At 50.5% G+C, this 18,583-nt stretch overlaps 1 protein-coding gene across 1 annotated transcript in view; it reads left to right on the top strand.

The window, feature by feature from the left end:
* The first annotated feature begins 1,619 nt into the window (after positions 1 to 1,619).
* Tspan14 (tetraspanin 14) overlaps positions 1,620 to 18,583 on the top strand; it is a 57,119-nt gene continuing 40,155 nt past the window's right edge. Inside the window, exon 1 of the mRNA NM_001169127.1 lies at positions 1,620 to 1,648. The gene's annotated coding sequence lies outside the window, so the exon portion shown is untranslated. The remainder of the gene's footprint in view (positions 1,649 to 18,583) is intronic.

The following is an 18,583-nucleotide window of genomic DNA, read 5'->3' as shown; positions in this document are numbered from 1 at the left end:
ATCAAGACCTTGGCACTCTGCCCTCCTCTTGTACCTTCTGTACCAACTGCCACTTGACCCTCACCCCTGCCCACACCCCCCCCCCCAAGGCTAACCCTTCATTCTTTTCACTTTCTGTTTCAACATCAACCTCTCACCTTTCCCGACCACTTCCTCATTTTATCCCAGGCCTTTTGTCTTTGTTTCAGCATTGGTTTCATCCTGAAATGTTGTCTTTTCTACTGAAAAGTAACTATGTGGAGGGAGAGGCTTCAGCTGCTGCACCCCCAGGATGACGCAAGACCCTGTGCTCACACATCAGACACCCTATGATGCATTTTGGTTAGCTAGAGGTGACAATATGGACAGGTTTCCTTGCCCCGAAGAGGTTCTTGGGCTATCTAGGATATGCTAGAAACAGGCTGCATCCCCATTGTTAAATAACCACGAGAAGCAGGGGAAAGGTACACTCTTATTTCTAGATTTGTTTCTCTTTACAATGAACTAAACCTGTTGGCTGCATGTGGTCTTATGCCACTTTTGTGTTGCCCAGGAGGAGCAGATCTGTCCCTCAGCTCCAACAAACCTACACGAGTTTATCAAGCAGGACAAGGTTGTGCTTGGCTCTATAGACAAGCAGATCTAGGCTGGGACGTGGTCCGCCCTCTCATCACAGCAGTGTGGACACCACTGTAAGTCTATGTGCCTGCCCCGTGGCCTTCCACTTCCAAGAATCAGCCCAGTCAATCTCCTCAGCATAAAGGTGATGAACAGATCTCAGCAGGCCATCCAAAGGAAGCTTGGTATTTTTAGCACCGAGACTGGAAGGAGCGAGTCTTTCCGGTTCGGCTGTAAAGAAATCTCAACCACCGGTTTCTAGAAGACTACCCCCAACCCCCACTGGCTTCCAAGGCTGGGCAGGAATGCCTTCCATCTTAAAACCAGCCATTTCCCCAATCTTCCACCTCCCAGCCACCTCGAGCACCCCTTGAGACACGCATCTTGAAACTTGCATTTCTCCCAGGCTTGGCTCTCGCCTGCCTGGTCAAGGGCCAAGACCAGAGGGGCACTTGCTTGCATGGCCTAACTTGGTCGAGCGCTCAACACTGCGGCCAGAAGTGATTGGCTTCGCCAGCGTCTGGGGGCCACCGAGAGGGCGGAACCCGATAAATCACGCTTGGGGCACCGCCCAGAGCCAACCAACGAGGCGGGTCAGCGATCCGCCTCATTACCTAGGGCAAACCACTTGTAGGGCGGGGTGCACGGTGGGGGTGGAGCGCAGCGACCCGGGGGCGGAGCATAGGCGGGCCGTAGAGAAGGCGGGGCGATCAATGTGGGCGGGGCAGTCAGTGGTGGGATGTGGGCTGATGGCACAGGGGGCGGAGCGAGCGGTTGGAGTCAGGCCTGGGTGGGGGAGGAGCGAAAGATGGGGCGGTGCCTGCATGGGGAGAAGCAAGAAGCGGGGGCGGGGCCTGGGTCGGCCAGACGCGCGGGGCGGTTGAGCTGTGCTAGGAAGCGGCACCTCTTTTTCCGCCGCTGCCCCGCCCCTTCGCGCCCCGCCCCCGCCGCTGGGACGGCCCGAGTCGCGCCCTCCCGCTCGGCGCTGCTGAACTTGCTCTAACTTCCTCGGCCGACCGGGCCGTGCTGCCGCCGCTGCTGCCGCGCCCGGGTAAGTAGAACGCGTGGCCTCGCTGAAGCGTCCGGCCTGTTCTTATTGTCTCGGGCTGGCCCTCGTGAGCGTCCTCTCGGGACGGCGACTGTTCCCCGCGTTCCTGCTCGGCCCCGGGACTCCCTTTCCTGGCGGGGGCGGCCCAGCGGGTGGCGCGGGCTTTGTCTGCTGAGACCGCCCGCGAGCTCTGGAGGCCGCGGCCGGGACCCCGCTGAGCCGAACTGGGCGCTGTATTGATTGGGAGGCACGGCCGGCTCCCCGGAAGGTGTGCTGCTTGGGCTCTGCCCGTCCTCACCTGCGAGCCCAACAGAAGGCGCCTTCTTCAGCTCCGGCCCCGGATGAGGGGACGGTCGCCCAGCCCCCACCCACTCTGGGTGTGCTAGCAGTCGCGGGGTCCCACGCTGTCCGGCTAGAGTTTGAGGAGGTGGCGACCCTGGCTTCTTGGTGCTGATCACTAAAGGCTGTGTTTAAAGGCTGTATTTAAAGGCTGTGTTTGGAAGCAGAGCCTGACGCTTGATTAGCCCGAGCTTTGACCAAGTTGTGATTCTGGCTCTGTGTTGGTTCAGCCCAGGTTGGAACCTCTATTCCCTTCCCTCCTGGGCGGGCAGTGCAGAGGGTGGGCAGAGTGCACATTTGGGGACTTCGGCCTCTGAACCACACAGAAACTCCTGTCTGGAGTACTGAAACTCGGTCTCAGGTGAGAGGCAGTCAGTATCCTCAGAACTCAGTGTTTAAAGCCACTGCCCAAGCTGGTTGCAGAGCCATGGCTGTATCAGGATGCTGGTGTTTCGGGACATCGAGATTCTTGTGCAGGACGCTGGGTTGGATCCTGTAGCGGGTGTGATCTCAGCTCTTTAGGAGGTCACCCCTAAAGACTGGTTCCCCTCAGCCCCTTGACTTCTGAGTTGGTGCCTTGTTTATGAAAGGAAATCTGGGGCCCCATGTTCTAACAGATCGGAGGGTGCTGGAGACACCTATTCTTTCAAAACGCTTCCTGGGCCTTGGAACCCTTAGAGTGAAGCCCAGACTTCTGCTCCCTTGACTCCTCCCTTAGCTGTCCCCAAGTCTTGTGTTTTTTTTTTTTTTTTTTTTTTTTCTTTTGGTGTCAGGGCCTTGTGTAACCCAGGGTTGCCTTGAGTTCATGATCCTCCTCCTGCCTCGGTCTCTTGAGTTGGAAACCCATGTCACTAGATGTGTTTTACTCTTACTGTGTGTTTGTTGTGCACCTTCAGTTGGTGATTGGCTTGATAATGTTCCCTTCTACATTTCTGGGTCTCCTTCTTGGACCACCTAATGTGTTTCAGAGACTGGGGGGCTCTGTACTATGGCAGATATGCTAAGTGTGTGGTGGGCCTGCAGTAGGGGCTCAGTGGGATTCATTGATACACACTTGATCTAGACTTAGTTGCTTCACTTAGTCAAACAGTCTGAGCCACTGATCCTCCAGAGTTTTGTGGCTGTCCCCAAGAAAAGGCACTGAGGGGGAAGGAAGATTCTCGTCCTGTCTCTTTCTTAGGGCAGCTGTGTTAGCTCCTCTCTCAGGACAGGTGAGGGTTTCTTGTCACATGTTTGTAGTGGAGGATGAAACCCATGCCTTGTGTGGGTGGGGAGGAGCTTGCCCTGCAGGTTATAGAAATGAGGTGAAGTTACAAAGAGGCCAGGGTGCAGGGAAACCCTGGGTTCTCTAACCACTTCCAGGGGCCTTATCCTAGGCCACCATGTGCCTAGGGATTCGACCTTGTTTAACTCTTTTAATTTTTATAGTGCCTAAAAATGGCAGTATGCCAGTCTTGAAAGTCCCTTGCTGGTTTAAAACCCAGTGAATTTATGAACAAGCACACAGGTATTCCATGGCGTAATGGGGAGTTTGTCAAGGCTTCATAGTATTTATGGAAACATATCAAGCGGCTGTACCAGCCTTGCTTTAATTATTTAATCCGTGAAACAACCCAAATGTGGTAGACATTAACTACCTGATTTTACAAATGAGAACACTATGGCCCAGAAAGGTCAGAGTGATTTCCTGAAGTCTCTCATTTAGACAATACCTTCTTCTTGGAGGTGCTTAAACAGAGTGAACAAGCCTGGCCAGAGGCAGAAGTACTGAGTTCTTTAGTACAGGTTTCCTTCGGGCCCAGTTTCCAAAGTGTCTTTCCCATCTAGCACGATAGCTACTTACCACCCCTGAATCCCTGCTAATTTGACTGAGGCTATAGAAATGTTCTGCAAGGCCCAGAGATTGCATGTGTGCGGGCTGGGGAGGGCTGGAGAGCTTTCTGCAGAGATCAGGGTTTGATGTAGTTAATATCAAACCTCAAACTTCAGATGCTTAAAGCAACAAGTGTTTTTGTTATTGTTCTTTTGTTTTAGTTCTTTTTGCTGTCTCACTTACACACCACAATGTTGCCATTGCTGTAGGACCAGTTTATACCTCTAGCCCCACAGAGACAGCCTGAGGAGTCTTACCTTGGCTTTTATAAGTGGCATTTCATTGGTTGCACCAAGTCACATGGCCATAGTCACACTCAGGTGGGGGTGGGGAACAGCATGAATACCCATCACTTGTCTGTCACTTGCTTCTTCTCTAGCTCTTGGTCCTGTGCCTCCAAGAACATTGTTATGAATTAGTTCAAGAAGCACTGTTTAAATATGGAGTTACCACTCTCGAAAGGTAGAAGTTTGCTAACCAAAAGGGAGAGGCGGCTTTTAAAGACAGAGCACCCCTCTTTCCTCTGGGTCCTTTTGTTCACTGGCTAGTTCATTCCTTTATTCAATCAAAAGCAGGAAGTCCCAGCCTAGAGCCGGTGAACGGAGGTGACAGTCCCTGTTTCCTGTGCCTGGTGTTAGTGCTTTTAAAGAGAAATAGTTCCGCTGGGAGTGGGAAAGCAGGCTTGGCCACCCCTGCCTCCTGGCCAGTGGACTTTGGGCATGTTGCACTTCCCATGCTTGCCTGGCTGTGCAGCTACCTTCCCTAGAGGCAGAGCAGGCAGGGCTGCCCCTCGTTGCTGTGCTCTGATAATTCCTCTTGTGACTGGGGTCAGGCTTGCAGAACAGAGAAAGTGGAACGAAGTGGTAGGAGAGTGACAGTTTGGTAGGGTGACTGGAGGGTAGCTTCCACAGAAGAGCAGGGTAGAAGCCTGTTGCGCTTCTCTAGCCACTCTGGTTTTTGCTTTTGTGTTCTGTCACCTTCCTATACATCCAGCCAGAGACCTTTTTTTTAAGGCATGGTTAGAGCTTGCCCTCCCCCACCCCCTTCTTTCCTTTCTTTTCTTTCTTTTTTTCTTTTTTGAGACAGGATTTCTCTGTGTAGCCTTAGCTGTTCTGGAGCTCGCTGAGGCTGGCCTCCAACTCACAGAGATCCTCCTGCCTCTGCCTCTGCTAGGATTAAAGGTGTGCACCACTACCAGACAGCTTGTTTACTGCTTTTTCCAGGCCTCTGTTTTCCCACCTGTGAAATGTCTGGAAGGTAAAGGCCTGTAACAGCTCCTACCCTTGGCTGGGCACCAGTGCTTAGTGAAGGCATGCTTAGTTGCTTTCAGAGTCTTTGGTCTGGCGAATAGGCAATGGCTTGGTTTGCCTTCTCCTGCAGGGTCCCAGTGCTGTCTCTGACTATGAGTCGCTGTCAGGTCTCCTGCTCTCCTGGCCGCTTTCATCTATTGCTGTTTGTATCTGTTCAGACAGAGCAAGTAGTTGCACTGGCTCAGTGGAGGACCTGGCCTGTGGGCAACAGTTGGTGTATCTGCCCACTCAGCATGAAGATCCCTAACCCAGTCTTGCGTGCAGATTGGGCAGTAAGGAGGCCAGCTTTTGACTGATGTCTAATTGCTAGCTGTGTAGCCTAGACTGGAGTTGCATATTTTCTCCGTGAAGCAGGCAGAGTCAGATCTACCGCATTTGTCTTTGTTGAGAAGCCGGTTCAGGTTTGAGGAACATGGTCTCAGGCCGCTGGCTCTCGCCTGACTCTGTTTCAGGACAGCTGCTATCTTTCTGGCAGTTCCCAGCAAGTGCTTACCAACAGCTGGTTCTGGGAACCCTGCGTCCTCCACCCTTGGGGGTTGGGTGGGGTTGGGTGGGGCTGTGGTTTTTCTCTTTAGTAAGCCTGGTAATCAAGGTGTGAGTGGGCTTGGACAGGCTGGAGTTGACCTCTTCATCTCTTAAGATCTATTTTGCCTCTCTCTCTAAGCAGCCGAGCCGGCCTTGTCAGCTAGATAGCGACCTCTCCTTGGACTCTCCTGGTCTGCATACTGTGTGGCTAAAGCAGCTGCTGGTATCCTGGTAGGAGGTTAGTGTCCTAAAGACTCTTCAGCCCCCAGTTATCTTTCAGGGCTGAGGTGGTAGGTAATATTTGAGAGAGAGTCAGATCAGAGGCTGGTGAACCTTCTCTCCGCCTTTTCTCTGGCTATGGGTACCAGCCATTGGGTCTGTGTGATCATGTATGCCACAGAGCCCAACAAACGTTCAGAAATGAGGCTTGAGGATTTCATAGCTTTGACAATCCAAGAGAAGTCCTCATGGCAGCTAGAAGGAAAGTGTCCCCCGAAATCTCTTTCGTCTGTATCTGAGGTTAGTGTGGGAACGAAAGGGGTTCAGCACACTCAAGGGATCCCCAGCAGGGTCTCTTAAAGAATCACAGGATAAGGAAAACAGTTACCTCAGCTTTAGCCCCCAAAACCTGCTACCCCATTGAGGCTGTGGAAGCACTGACTCAGCGTCAGAACTGTCCAGGCTCAATCTTGGTGATGTCCAGCTGTATTCCAGGGCACTTCTTTGCTTCCCTGACTGGCTGTAAATGCCCCTTTTCCTGCTTTCTGTTTTCTGACCAGCCTGTATTGGGCCACATGAACTCAGTCTTCTGAGGCTTGTGGGAGGTGGCCAACTCCAAATCAAGTGTGGGTGATACTCTGGGTAAAGGTAAGATGTGACAGGTCCTGGAAGACTGAGGAACTCTGTGCTAAAAGAAGAAACTGAATCTGGCACTTGTTGAGATGTTAAGGCAGAGCATTAAGGCCTATTGCATTAGGGTTTTTAAGTAGGGGAAAGAGACTGGGCTGAGCTCCAGAATACCAAGGAAAGTAAGAACTTCTTATAGCCAGGGAGCTCTATGCCACGATCTTAGAGAATTTCTGAAGGTAGGGACCTTTTTGGCTGAATGGATCTGACAGAATTCTTCCTGAAGGCCAGCCAAATGGCCAGATATTATGGGGGAGATAAAGAAGGATAAGGAATTTGGTAACATGTTGGGGATAAATTGACTTAGCAGAATTCTTGCTAGATGGGCCTTTACAAATCTAAGATCAGAGCTAATTAAATGTCGATCTCAGAGGACTTGGCTAAAGTTTGTGAAGGACTGAACCCTCTTCAGTACTCTGTGTTAAGTCTCGTAAGGTTTCACTTTGACCCAGGCTGGTGACTGCTCACGCTTCTTTCTCAGGAGTGACATTTTCCCCTGTGGGTGTTCCTCATCTCCAGGACCATTCTTTTGACACTGTTAGTGAGGCTTCAGAACTAAAAGTGGTCACCATTTCAAGCAACTTTGGTGTTTTTGTTTCAGCTTGTACTGGTTCATTTTCACCTTAGTCTCCTTCCCCTCTGCACACAGGACCTGGTGGCCCTGAAGCTCCTCCCATTTCCAAATTTTGCACTACTAGGTCTGTTGGCTCTCAGACCACTGCCACTCACTCTCTGAAGTCCTCTGTAACTGCAGCCGAGCTTCTGTCGTGTGCTCTGCCAGTCCCAAGCAAACCCATGTCACACTTCTGCAACCTCCTCCTTCCAGCCTAGAAGACTTTCTTATTTTGTCTGCTCTGGGTCCATGGAAGGGGTCATAGTTGGTCCCATCCATTTCCTGGGCCTAAACACTTTTTTCCCTCATCTGCATGTTCTTTTCTTCTCCAAGTGGGAGGCTCTCTGGCTTTCTGTCTGTGGCCTCTTTTATTAGTCATCCCTGATGCAGGTAACCTGTTGCTCTGTCAACACCTGAAGCTGTTCCTGTCTCAGCCAGCTTTATAGGCACAAGGCTCCCCTCTGCTCCCAGGAAACCTGTTGGCTGCAGGTAGGGGCTTACTCACTTCCTCCTAGGGAAGGTTCCACTGTTCTTTGCAGGCATCCTGTCTCCCACAGTCATTGTCTCTTGCTGTCCACATTGTTTCCTGTGAAATATAAGCAGTGGTGTAAACAGGATAAGTTGGGGTGGGGGGGTGCCAAGAAAAGTCAGTGGTAGTGGAGTGTGTTCGTGCCTTTGGGCTCTGGGTGGCTGGTCACAAGAATAGGAGAGGGAGTGGGAAGGGCCTAGGGACTTCAGTGGTGGCAGGTTCTGTACAGAACCCCCTCCGACTTCAAGCAGCCCTGAAATTTTCCCCTAAGAAGACCAGTGTGGCGAAACAGGATCTGCTCTGAAGACTCAGAGCCTCCCTGGGCTGGGGGACCTTAGAGAAGGGCTGGTCTTGGTCCAGTGAAATTTTGTGGGGTTCCTGGTAGGACCTGCCTTGACCTTGCACTGGGCCCTGTCAAGGGAACAGGAACTGTTTTTAGCTTGAAGTGCTGGTGTGGACCCATTCCTGCTACTACTGCTTTTGGGAGGCAGTTGTTGAACTTTACAGTCCGGAGAAGTTCTTAGAGAAAGGGGAACCAAACACACTCCCTCCTTCCCTGCCCTCTATTGTCTGAGCCTTGGGCAGTTGTGAGCTTGAGGCCTTTATGAAACTGCTGTATTGTCCCTGGGGCTGAAATTGTCTGCCGGAAGGGTTGAGCTCCCGAACCACTCCCTGCTGTTGAGGTCTCTCCCAATTCCTGGGCCCCCACTGGCTCTAATGGGCACTGTTATCCGCTCTGAAGCAAGTGAGACTGGGATGGTTCGTATATTGTTCCTTGGGGGCAAAATCATACGAAGGAAATACATCAGTGCTTCTGAGTGCACAGTATTTATTGACACACCCATTAAAGGGGGGCTTTTAAGCAATAAATGTAACCCTTTAGCCGGAATATGCACACAGATGCTTGCCTCGGCCCTGTGCCGCAGTTTTCCTTTCTTGAAAGGTACGTACAGCTTAGTGGGTGAAGGGTTGAGGTTGTAAGCTGAGATTTTGGAGAAACTGTTTTTAGCTTGTTTTTGGAGTGGAACCAGGCCTAGAAATCTGTTGGAATAGCTTTCTTTAGCTGCTAAAATGGGGATGGGCTCATAATGCTAAGACTTGGAGTCTTGCTGGCTGCTGGGGAGGCCCCAGGAGAAGCGTCTGCTGGGTGCTCATGGATCACTCCCTGCTGTTCTGGTCTCCCAAAGCCTTGCCCTCCACTGGATCTAATCACCATTGTGTTACCTCCTTGCATCAAGAGAGGGGTTCCAACCTTCCTCGGGACAGACAGACAGTCAGCTCAGTCTCGGCCTCTGCCTTCCTCCCTCCCTCCCTCCCTCCCTCCCTCCCTCCCGGACCTTGGATTTCTACAGGTGGCCCTTGGTGTGGAATAGCTTAGTTTTCCTTCTGTCACTATCAGAATGATTTCTTGCTTTTTTTTCCTAGGAGAGCTTTCCGTTGGGGGGTTAGGGTAAAGTTGTAAGTGGAGTTGAGTGGGCTCAGGCCTGAACTACCTTCCCCTGCCTCTTCAGTGTCTTCTCCCTCCCCTCCCCTACATCTTGTTCAAGGGAGAAGCCTGATGCTCCTAAAGAGGCTATTCATGAAGTATTTTCCCTCTCCTTCCCCCTCCCCCCTCTCTCCTCCTTTCCTCACTTCTTTTTTTTTAATTCTTTGAGACAAGGTCTTTCTACATATCCTAGGTGACTGACTCCATCTTTCTGCCTCAAATCACCTCCGTTATGGGATTGTAGAGGCGCATGTAAGTGCAGTTGGCTGTGGTTACCTTTTTTTGGTACCTCCAGCCACAACCTTTAGACATCTTAAATGTATTGAATTAAGTTTAACTTTTTGTCATTTAAAAACAGATAAACTCCTCAGAAGAAATAATAGAAACTCATATTTGTGGCCTCCTCGGCCGCACTCCCCAAGCCCAGAGCTGCCACCATCCGGTATTCAGAGCATAGTGAAGTGAGGCAGGAGACCCCAGTCCCCTTAGCTCTTTCTAACAGCAGTCGTTATGCTGCTGACTGAACCTTGCCTCACTTCTCCAGCCCTCGACTGACGGACCTTGAGGTTGCTTTCAGCGTTTGCTTCCACAAGCCTGAGTGAGGTGGTTAGTGTGGCGTTGCAGCATCAAGGTGATCATCGGGACCAGAGCATGGCTGTTTGGATTTCAAGGGGAAGAGGTGTTTCTGAGGCTTGGTGCTGGGGCCATGTTCTCTACTTTTGCAGTAAAAGTTGGCAGGGGGGCTGCGTGCTGCTTTCTATCCTCTTCTGCTAGTGACTCACTCATGCCTTGCTCTTTCCATGAGCGTGTGTGCAGCTCATGGCTGTGCTGTGACCATGAGGCCTGTGCACCCACACCTGTCCTGAGGGGTCTGAGGAGGAGGCTGGGTGAGGTGGGAAGCACAATGTGAGAAGCTGAATAGGTTTGAACTGCAAAGCTCTGGGTAGTGTTTTTAAACAAACTGGAACAGCTCTGTCTTTATACAAAGTTCAGAGGATTGTGGGTGAGGGCACAGGCTACTTAGTCTTCAAGTTTTCTCACAGTTTCCTTGTCACAGTAGCCACTATGTCCCACTGAAGTAGCTAGGCGTAGCTGTGCTGTGTGGCCTTCCCATAGGAGGGCAGTGCAAGACAGGAAGCAGGGACCTTTTAGGGAGCCTTCTTTCTGTGTCCCGGTGTGGTGATTTTGTGGCCCCTGCCCTACCAACCTCCCACACAGAAGACTCCTCACCAATATAGTCACACCCAGTCCCCCTTGAGAAGCCCCAGGGCTACCATTGCTGGAGGCTCTGTTGTTGAGCGCTTTGGTCCTCGGTAGCACAGAGGTTTCTATTGTGATCTGGTGGCAGCTAGGCCTGACCTGTGAGGCTGAGGAGGCGGGGCCTGGGGACTGACAGTGGAGCTATTCATGGGCTCTGTCCTGGTTTCCTGATGCCTTGCTTTGTGGATTTGGGGGTGGGGAAGGAACTGGGAGGAGGAGGAGAGGGAGGGGCCAGAGCTGCTATTGTTAATGGCTGCTGTAGCCCATTGTGCTTACTGGAGGTCTTTTGCTGAAAGCCCTGAGTCACTGGGCCCTACAGTTCTCAGATTGCAGCCCTGCCTTCTTCCTTTGCCTTTTGTGGGTTACCTGTTAAGATCCCTTCTGCTTTTATGTCATGTGGTCTGCCTGGAGCTCCCTGGGTAACCATCAGAACAGCTGGGAAGGAGCAGGATGCCCATCCTGGCTTGTCAGCTGCCTGCCCACCAGCTTGGGAAACATGTCCACATGTTCACTGCACCCTTGGGTGGGGGCCAGGCACGTGCCTCAGCTGCTGTCAGTCTCGCAGGCACCCCCATCTTCCTTTGTGCTCACCCCATATCATGTCCCTCATCCCTCCTTGCGCTCTCAGCAGCAGAAAAGCCTGTTTCCAGCCAGCAACCACCCCCACTGCTGAGCCACGTTCTTCTCCTTTGTTCAGCCTTCTCTGAGCTCTCAAAAGCCGGCAGCCAGCAGCATGTGCACAGTGCCAGTGGAAATCTTCATAGTGCGAGTCTACCTCCGGGGCCAAAAGGCCTGGCAGCGCCCTAGCTGTACCTGCATCCCCCTGCAAAGGCATCCCTTTATTCTGTCACCCCCTTACCAGATCACACAGTGACTCCTAGAGCGAAGACAAGGAGTGCTCATCAGGTTTGGATGGGGCCAGGCAACAATGTTGGGTCTTTGCTCTGTGTGTGTGTGTGTGTGTGTGTGTGTGTGTGTGTGTGTGTGTGTGTATGTATGTGTGTGTATATGTGTGTGAGTGTGTTTGTGTGTGTATATGTGTGTGTGAGTATGTGTGTGTATATGTGTATGTGTGTGTATATGTGTGTAAGTGTGTATATATGTATGTGTGTGTGAGCGTGTGTGTGTGTGTGTGTGTGTGTGTGTGTGTGTGTTAGGTTAGGTTAGGTTAGGTTAGGTAGGTTGGGAACTGGTCATCCGGTCCTAAGAAAAAGCACCTCCTGACAATATAGTAAGATTACCATTGAAGTCCTGTCAGAAGAACTCTTAGCCATCGCTGGAGAAATGGATGAACAGTTTGTTTTGCTCTCTAGGGTTGTGATTTTTCTCCCAAAGGAAGGGAAGCAGTCCCTGCCCCTTTCCCCCTCAATGCCTCTCTTTCCTCAGCTTTTGGTGGTCTAAAGGAGCAGTCTCTTAGGAGGGCCACTCCCATCTCAGGGGCAGGCCTTTCTCCCTGGGGGTTCATCTGCTCCAGCCATTCCTGTCTTCTGTGTAAGCACCCCAGGATCTGTTAGAGACACGAGCCTTTGAAATGTTGGGTTGGTTTTTGTCCAGAACATTTCCTTTGACTCTTTAAGAAATTAACATCCTCAGATAGAGCCTGCATGGCTGTCTGACTTGACTGTTGGCACCTGTCTTTCAAATTAAGAGGCACAGTCAGTCCCAGAAGCCTGGATGTTCGCCTGTCTCCATGTCATGAGACAGATCAGAAAGCGCTGGGGTTAACTGTTACATGTGTAAAATATGGCTCCCATTTGGGGGAGATGTCTCCAAATGATCTCTGGAAAGGTCACAATCCAGGCTGCTTGGTTGTGCTGGTTAGTTTTTTATTATATTAACACAAGTCAGGGAGGAGGGAACCTAAATTGATTAAAATGCCTCCATTAAATTGCTCTTCAGGCATTGTCTTGATCAGTGATAGACATGGAGGGGCCTAGCCCCCCTGAGGGTGGTGCCCTCCCTGGGCTGGTGGCCTTGGATTGTATAAGAAAGCAGACTGAATGGGCATGTAAGAGCAAACAAACCTCTCCTTCAGTTCCTGCCCTGACTTCCCTCTCTGGTGGACAGTGACAGACCCTTTCTCCTCAAGTTGCTTTTGTCTTAGTGTGTGATTGTGTGTTGTCACAGCCACACAAAACAAACTATAGTGCTGGTGCTCAGGACAGAAGCATGGGGCTTCGACGGTGGCTCGACTCCTCGGGGTGCAGTAGCCACTGACATGGATGGTGGATGTAGGCCTTTGACTGGACAGTGGAGGACAAACCAGTGCAAGGGTCTAGCTGTGGCCGTTTTAGTTTTGTGAGACTGAACTCCAAAGGGCGGATACTGTCTTGAAGTTCCTTGTTCTCTTAGGATCTTGTAGAAAATCTCTTCGGATGGATAAGCTGAACTAAACTCTCCCGGGCAGGGGGCAGTACTGAGTGTCTGTGGTTCCTGTTGGAGCTGCACTGCCTGTGCCCCAACACGTGCTGCCTGCCACCCTGCTGTCTTGGGGCTCCTCAGGGCAGGGAGGCCAGTGGTAAAGACCTTCCTGTTTAGTGGTGTGCTCGCCCTTAAAGTTGGAGCTGTGAAGAATAAAGCTTTTTGTTTTACCCCTCGCCAAAGTGACATCACACCAGCAGCGTGAACTACAGACATGTAGAGCTATTCCTAAATATCTTCCCCTACACTTCCTTGCTTCCTACTCACTTCCAGTGTGTGTGCGCGTGTGTGTATGGGTGTTTACATGTTGTTTCTGTTTTATTAGCAAGAGGCAAGTATTCTTTCCTTGGTATCTTCTGGGTGGGATTCAGGCCCTTTATCTGCCTTTGCGCCCTTGGTCCCCAGGCCTCATCAGCCCTGCCTGCTCCTCCTACCCCATCTGCTGTCCCTCTGTTAACTCTCTTGAGGGCAGAGTAGGTACAGCCTTCATCGCTGTCCCAAATAACAGCTCCCCAGCCCGGGAGGTCTAAGAGTCTCACTGGAGGCTCTTCCCTCATTTGCTTAGAGCGGCTTTCACAGCTGTGCAATGGGAATAAAAATAACCCCCAGAGGGCTGGGGCGTGGCTCAGCGGAGTAGGGCTCACCCGCTGTGCCAAGGTCCCTCTTGCTTCCTTCTCTAGTTCCACACAAAAACAAAGAAAAATTTCGTGATTATCTGGTAGCTACACTAAAATACTGATTAATGCCACAACGGAAGCATTACTCCAAGAAGGCATATTGGGTCCCTGCAAGCCCACACACAGTAAAGGCACTTGTACCCTAATGGCCATTCGCCTCCCAAGTACCTGTATTTGACTTGCCAGCTCAGGCCTCTCCGTCTCCCTCTTCAGCAGCATCAGCATCACGTGGAAGCCTTTGAGATGCCAAACCTTGGGTGGGAGGGAAGGTTAACCTAGGATCAGCTAATCACAGCCCTTCTTTACCGAGATTCCCAGGTGCTTATGTGCACTTTCAAGTCTGAGAGGCACTGACCCTGACTCCTTCCCTGTTATTTTCACACATTGGCTGTGTTTTGTGGTTTTGCTGTCTGCCCTCTGGCCTTCTGTAAAGTCATGCACTGTTAAGAGGTCTAAAACACCAGCTTTCCTCGGGTGTGCAGTGCATCCCAGGTGTCCTGGGTGCTGCATGTCTGGAGGTAGAGTTGAGACCCAGTGCACCCCCTTAAGTCTGCTGGTGAGGTTATCTTTGGGGCAGAGAGCTGAGTGGGTAATTGGAGCCTCCCCGGGCCATCTGGTACCGCTTACCCCACCCCATCTGTCTTCCTCAGCCTGTACCAGCTGGAGGACAGCATCAGAATCAGGATGAAGGTGTAGTTTGCATTTTTGGGACACTCCAAGTAGCCTATACAAAGATGCTTTGATATGTATTGGTGTTCAAATAAATAACTCAGAAGAGAGAATACAAATTGACATTTTCTGTTTATTTTATTTTTAAAAGGATAGTAATAAAATAATATATAATAAGACAAAACAAAGAACTAACACATTGGAATTGGACAAAACAAACAGGAAAAGAGTCTAAGAGAAGGCACAAGAAACAGAGACCTATTCATGCACATCAGGAATCCCATAGTAAATTGGAAGCCATAAAATGTATGCAAAGGACCTGTAGGGTAAAAGACAGAAGAAAAAAATACAATAATAATAATAATAATAATAATAATAATAATAATTATTATTATTATTATTATTAGATAAGTTTTTTTAAAATAAAGAAAAAGCCCTGACGTGATATTATGGGATAGGAAACCTACAAAGATGGTGTTGACTGCTTCCTGTTGGTCGTCTAGAACTGGGTGTACAAACCCACGCTTAGGAGTAGTTTGCTTCCCCAGTGAGACTCCCCTGAAAGAAATCAATTTTCATATGCAAGTGGATATTGAGTCAAGGTGCCTTCTGGGTTGGGGATGGGGGCATGTGCAGCCCTCTCCTTTCTGCTCTAGGACCTCATGCGTGCAGATCACGCATGCCCTGTGCACGCTGCCCCAGTGTTACATGGAGGTCAAGCATGTTGACTTAGGAGGCCTTTTTTTCTTGGTGTCCTCCATTCCCTCTGAATCATACACCTCATCTGTGGGGTTCCCTGAGCCCCAGGAGAGAGATTTATTTCATGGAGACATTGGTTGGGGCTGAGTGTTCCAAGGTCTTGAACTCTCGGTGTAATGTCTGGCTGTGGTCTCTGTGTTCGTTGCCGTCTGCTGCAGGAGGAAACCTCTCTGATGGTGGCTGAGCAGGGCACTGATGTGCTTCCCTGGCTGGAGGCTCTGTTTCTTCAAGAAAATGTTCGGGATGGGTCTCCAGCACTGGCTAGCCTCTGCACTCTAGTCATGGACGTGAGAAAGAATTCCCACCGCCCACCTGCCCTGTGCCTCCCACCCATCTGGGCTGTGCTTCAGGAGCTGACCCTCAGTTTCTCATCATTCATTCCCAAGTTCTGAAGGAGCCCCTCCTTTTCCTTTTCTCGTTTGACGTCTTGAGTACTTAGCTTTATTTGGTTTTCCCCAGGAGGCTTCACTTCTCAGAGCTTCTTCTGCAAGGCTTTTGTTTGTTTGTTTGTCTTGTCTTGTCACTCATGAGGATCTTTCCTTTGCTGTCAACGAACCAGAGTCAGGCTCCTCTCTGGGCTGGGAAGTGACCCTCTCAAAAGACAGGGAAATGGGGCACTGGAGAGATGAGATGACTCCACAGTTGAGAGCTCTGGCTGCTCTGTCAAAGGACCTGGGTTCAATTCCCAGCACTACACGGTAGCTCACAACTCTGGAATTCCAGGTCCAGGCTATCTGACGCCCTCTCACGGACATGTAGGCAGAACACCAATGTAAATAAAAATAAGTAAATCTTTACCTCCCCCCCCCCAAAAAAAAAAGAAAAAAAAAAGGAGTCAGGGAAGTCGGAGTTCTCCGGAACACCATCTTGGGGAGGGACAGTGATATCTAGATGTCCAGAACGTAGCGTGTTGTAGCACACAGTGCAGTTTTGGATGCCCAGAGTTTTAAACATTTGTGAGTCACAATCATCATGGCTTTTAGGTATGAAAAAGTGGAGACAAAGAATAAACATGTATGATTCAAAATTTTCCTCATGTTGTTTCATTGTGTTGAGAAGCCGGGTGGGGGTGGGAGCAGCCCACACGAAAGAGAACATTTCATATCCCTGTTAGCGCTGCAGGTCGAGTTCCTGCCATGCTACAGAGCAGTTGCTGGTCAGCAGAGGCCTCCTTATTGGAGCATAGTTTTCCTTTCCAGACTCGGCTCTTTCCTCATTGGGATTAACTGTAGAGTCCATTGAGTTCAAGGGCAGCTCTCATCCCAATGCTGGTCTGGCAAAGGTTTTGTTTAGGCACCATCCACAGGGCCCAGCCTAGGGCTGGAGTGCACAGGGGGCTCAGCTGATAAGGTGCATGGAAGGGTGAGTCTGGTTCGGTGAGGTCTGTGTGCCTGTAGAGCTGTTGTCCTCTCCCGATTCACACTTAGACGGGCTGCTCCACGGAGCACTTCCTGGTCTGCCTTCTGCCTCCCAGTGCCTACTTGCTGTGCTTAGGAGCTGGACTCCTGCATTGGTTATGTGCAACTGTGCCCTGATGGAGCACTAACAAGTCGTGACAACAAAGAGGAGCTTTCTGAGCTAGCCTCAAGCAGGATGCCTTGAGCTCTGCTGGCCTGGGAACCGTACGGCTACCGCTGGAGAATTTCTGAGCTGGCACAGGGCCTGGTCTATATCTCTGGAGTTCTGGGGGTACAACGTGGCCTTCTGAGTTCTTATCCCTCCCTGAAGAGCTGAGAGCTGGCTCAGATTCTCCACATTGTGTGCAGTGGCCGAGCCCTCCACTGTTCTTACCAGATGATCTCGTAGACATTTGGTCCGGACTTAACATTTCCAGAAGGTTATCAGGCATAGAGCACCATGCCAGTGCCAGGCCTGTGCCCTGTGAGTGGGTAGCTTTGCCTTTGATGGCAGAGGGAAAGTGGTGTGGGAAATGAGCTTGTAAAGCACGGAGGTGCAGGGTGGCAGTTTTGAGAGCCCAGGCCCTGCCTCACCTGAGCCTGCAGAGGCTGCAGGGATGCTATGGGTGCATTTGTATAAGCAGTGAGATGATTCATTCTGAAAACCTCTGCTTGGTCCGAAGTCTTGTGCTTTAATGTTCTGTCTGCTGCTGTGTGGATCCCCCCCACCACGCCCACTTCCTCCTCTTTTTTTTTTTTTTAAGAGAAAAAGACTGCAGACTGTGTTTTGACTTGAGGCCCCTTATTTTATGGAACCACGTATAATTTGTGCTTGGTTGATGTTTCTGTGCGATTAGAGACTCTCCTTAGGACCACTTCCTACAGGGGCAGTGTGGGCCAGGTGCAGCCACACTAGGCTGATTTGACTCAGTTTGACTCATTGTCGGTGACGTGAGCAGTAGCGTGCCGTCAGCTGGTTTCTCTGCAGCTAAGTTACTAGGCTGCCCTGGGTAATTAGTCAGCCTTGTAGGGAGGAGCGTAAGACCTACATTTGAAAATGTAGGAATCTTGACAGATCGGGTTACTGGGTGGTGATAATCTAATCTCATAATTTCCTGTAAGCATCTCTTTTTCCTCTCTTGTTTATTTGCTTTCTTTGTTGTTTCTTTTTGGAGAAATCTGCCTTTCCAGATTTCCTTGATGGAGGAGCCTTCTAGAAACATCCTCTGGACTAACCGCATGTTGTGCTTGGGTTCAGCTTTACCAGGTTCATCGTTTCCAGGGGTACCCTGTGAAGCCGGCTAACTCAGGGAAAGTAACCCACTCTGCTTGCCACCGTGCTGGGTTTCTGGGTCAGAGCTTTTTTGAACAAAGGCTTCTGTAGCTTTAAAGAAATCATAAAAAGAGTAAGTCTGAAAATCCCTCAATTAGATGACCTCCATTCTAGGCCCAGTGGTGTCCCTCCCCGACCCATATCCACCCCCCTAACACCTTTCCTTGTGTTGCAGCCAGCACCACAGCAGACAAAAGCTGACTCTTTCTAAATTAGCCAGGAGTCCATTGCTGCTGACACTCAGTGGGTTTGGGGCTTCTGGGTTGTTGGTACGCAGTGTTTAATTTGGTGTGTTAGTGTTTTAACAGGAAGTCGGGCGCAGAATACTAGGCTCCTTAGAAATCCTGGTGGAATTCAGGGCTAACTGGGTAGCTTCTCTTGAAGCTATCGTGGTTGAGGGCGTGACAGACTCGGGTCTCTCATCTGCTCTTTCTGCTGCAACTGTACTTTAGGGTAATACTTATAACAAAGGAAGATGTCGCCACTAAAGCCTTACAGTGTCTTCCTGGGACAGGGCCCCACTTTTTGATCCTAGTGAGTGGCTGGTATGCTTTCGGTATGGGTGTTGAGTAGGGGACTGGGTCAGCAGAGGACATAGACACTTTTGACTCTTGAGGGGAACCAGAGAGAGCCAAGCCCCATCTTTTGCTTGAAGAGTAGCAGTGCTTTGGGCTGAAGCATAAACCAGTTGTTTTGTGAGATTCCTGTGGGTCGTGAGACAGCTCTCTTGGCATGTCGTAACATGCTTGTCTTTTACTGGAGCCCTGGCCCCTTCGTATCCACTTGCATTTACCTTTTCCCAGGCTGCTTTCCTGGCCTACCTGTTCCTCAGCTTGTAAAT

The sequence above is a fragment of the Rattus norvegicus genome, chromosome 16 (genome assembly GCF_036323735.1).
Source record: "Rattus norvegicus strain BN/NHsdMcwi chromosome 16, GRCr8, whole genome shotgun sequence".
NCBI classification, from domain to species: Eukaryota; Metazoa; Chordata; class Mammalia; order Rodentia; family Muridae; genus Rattus; species Rattus norvegicus.
The sequence above is the reverse complement of the archived record's forward strand: the minus strand, read 5'-3'. Positions and strand labels throughout refer to the sequence as shown.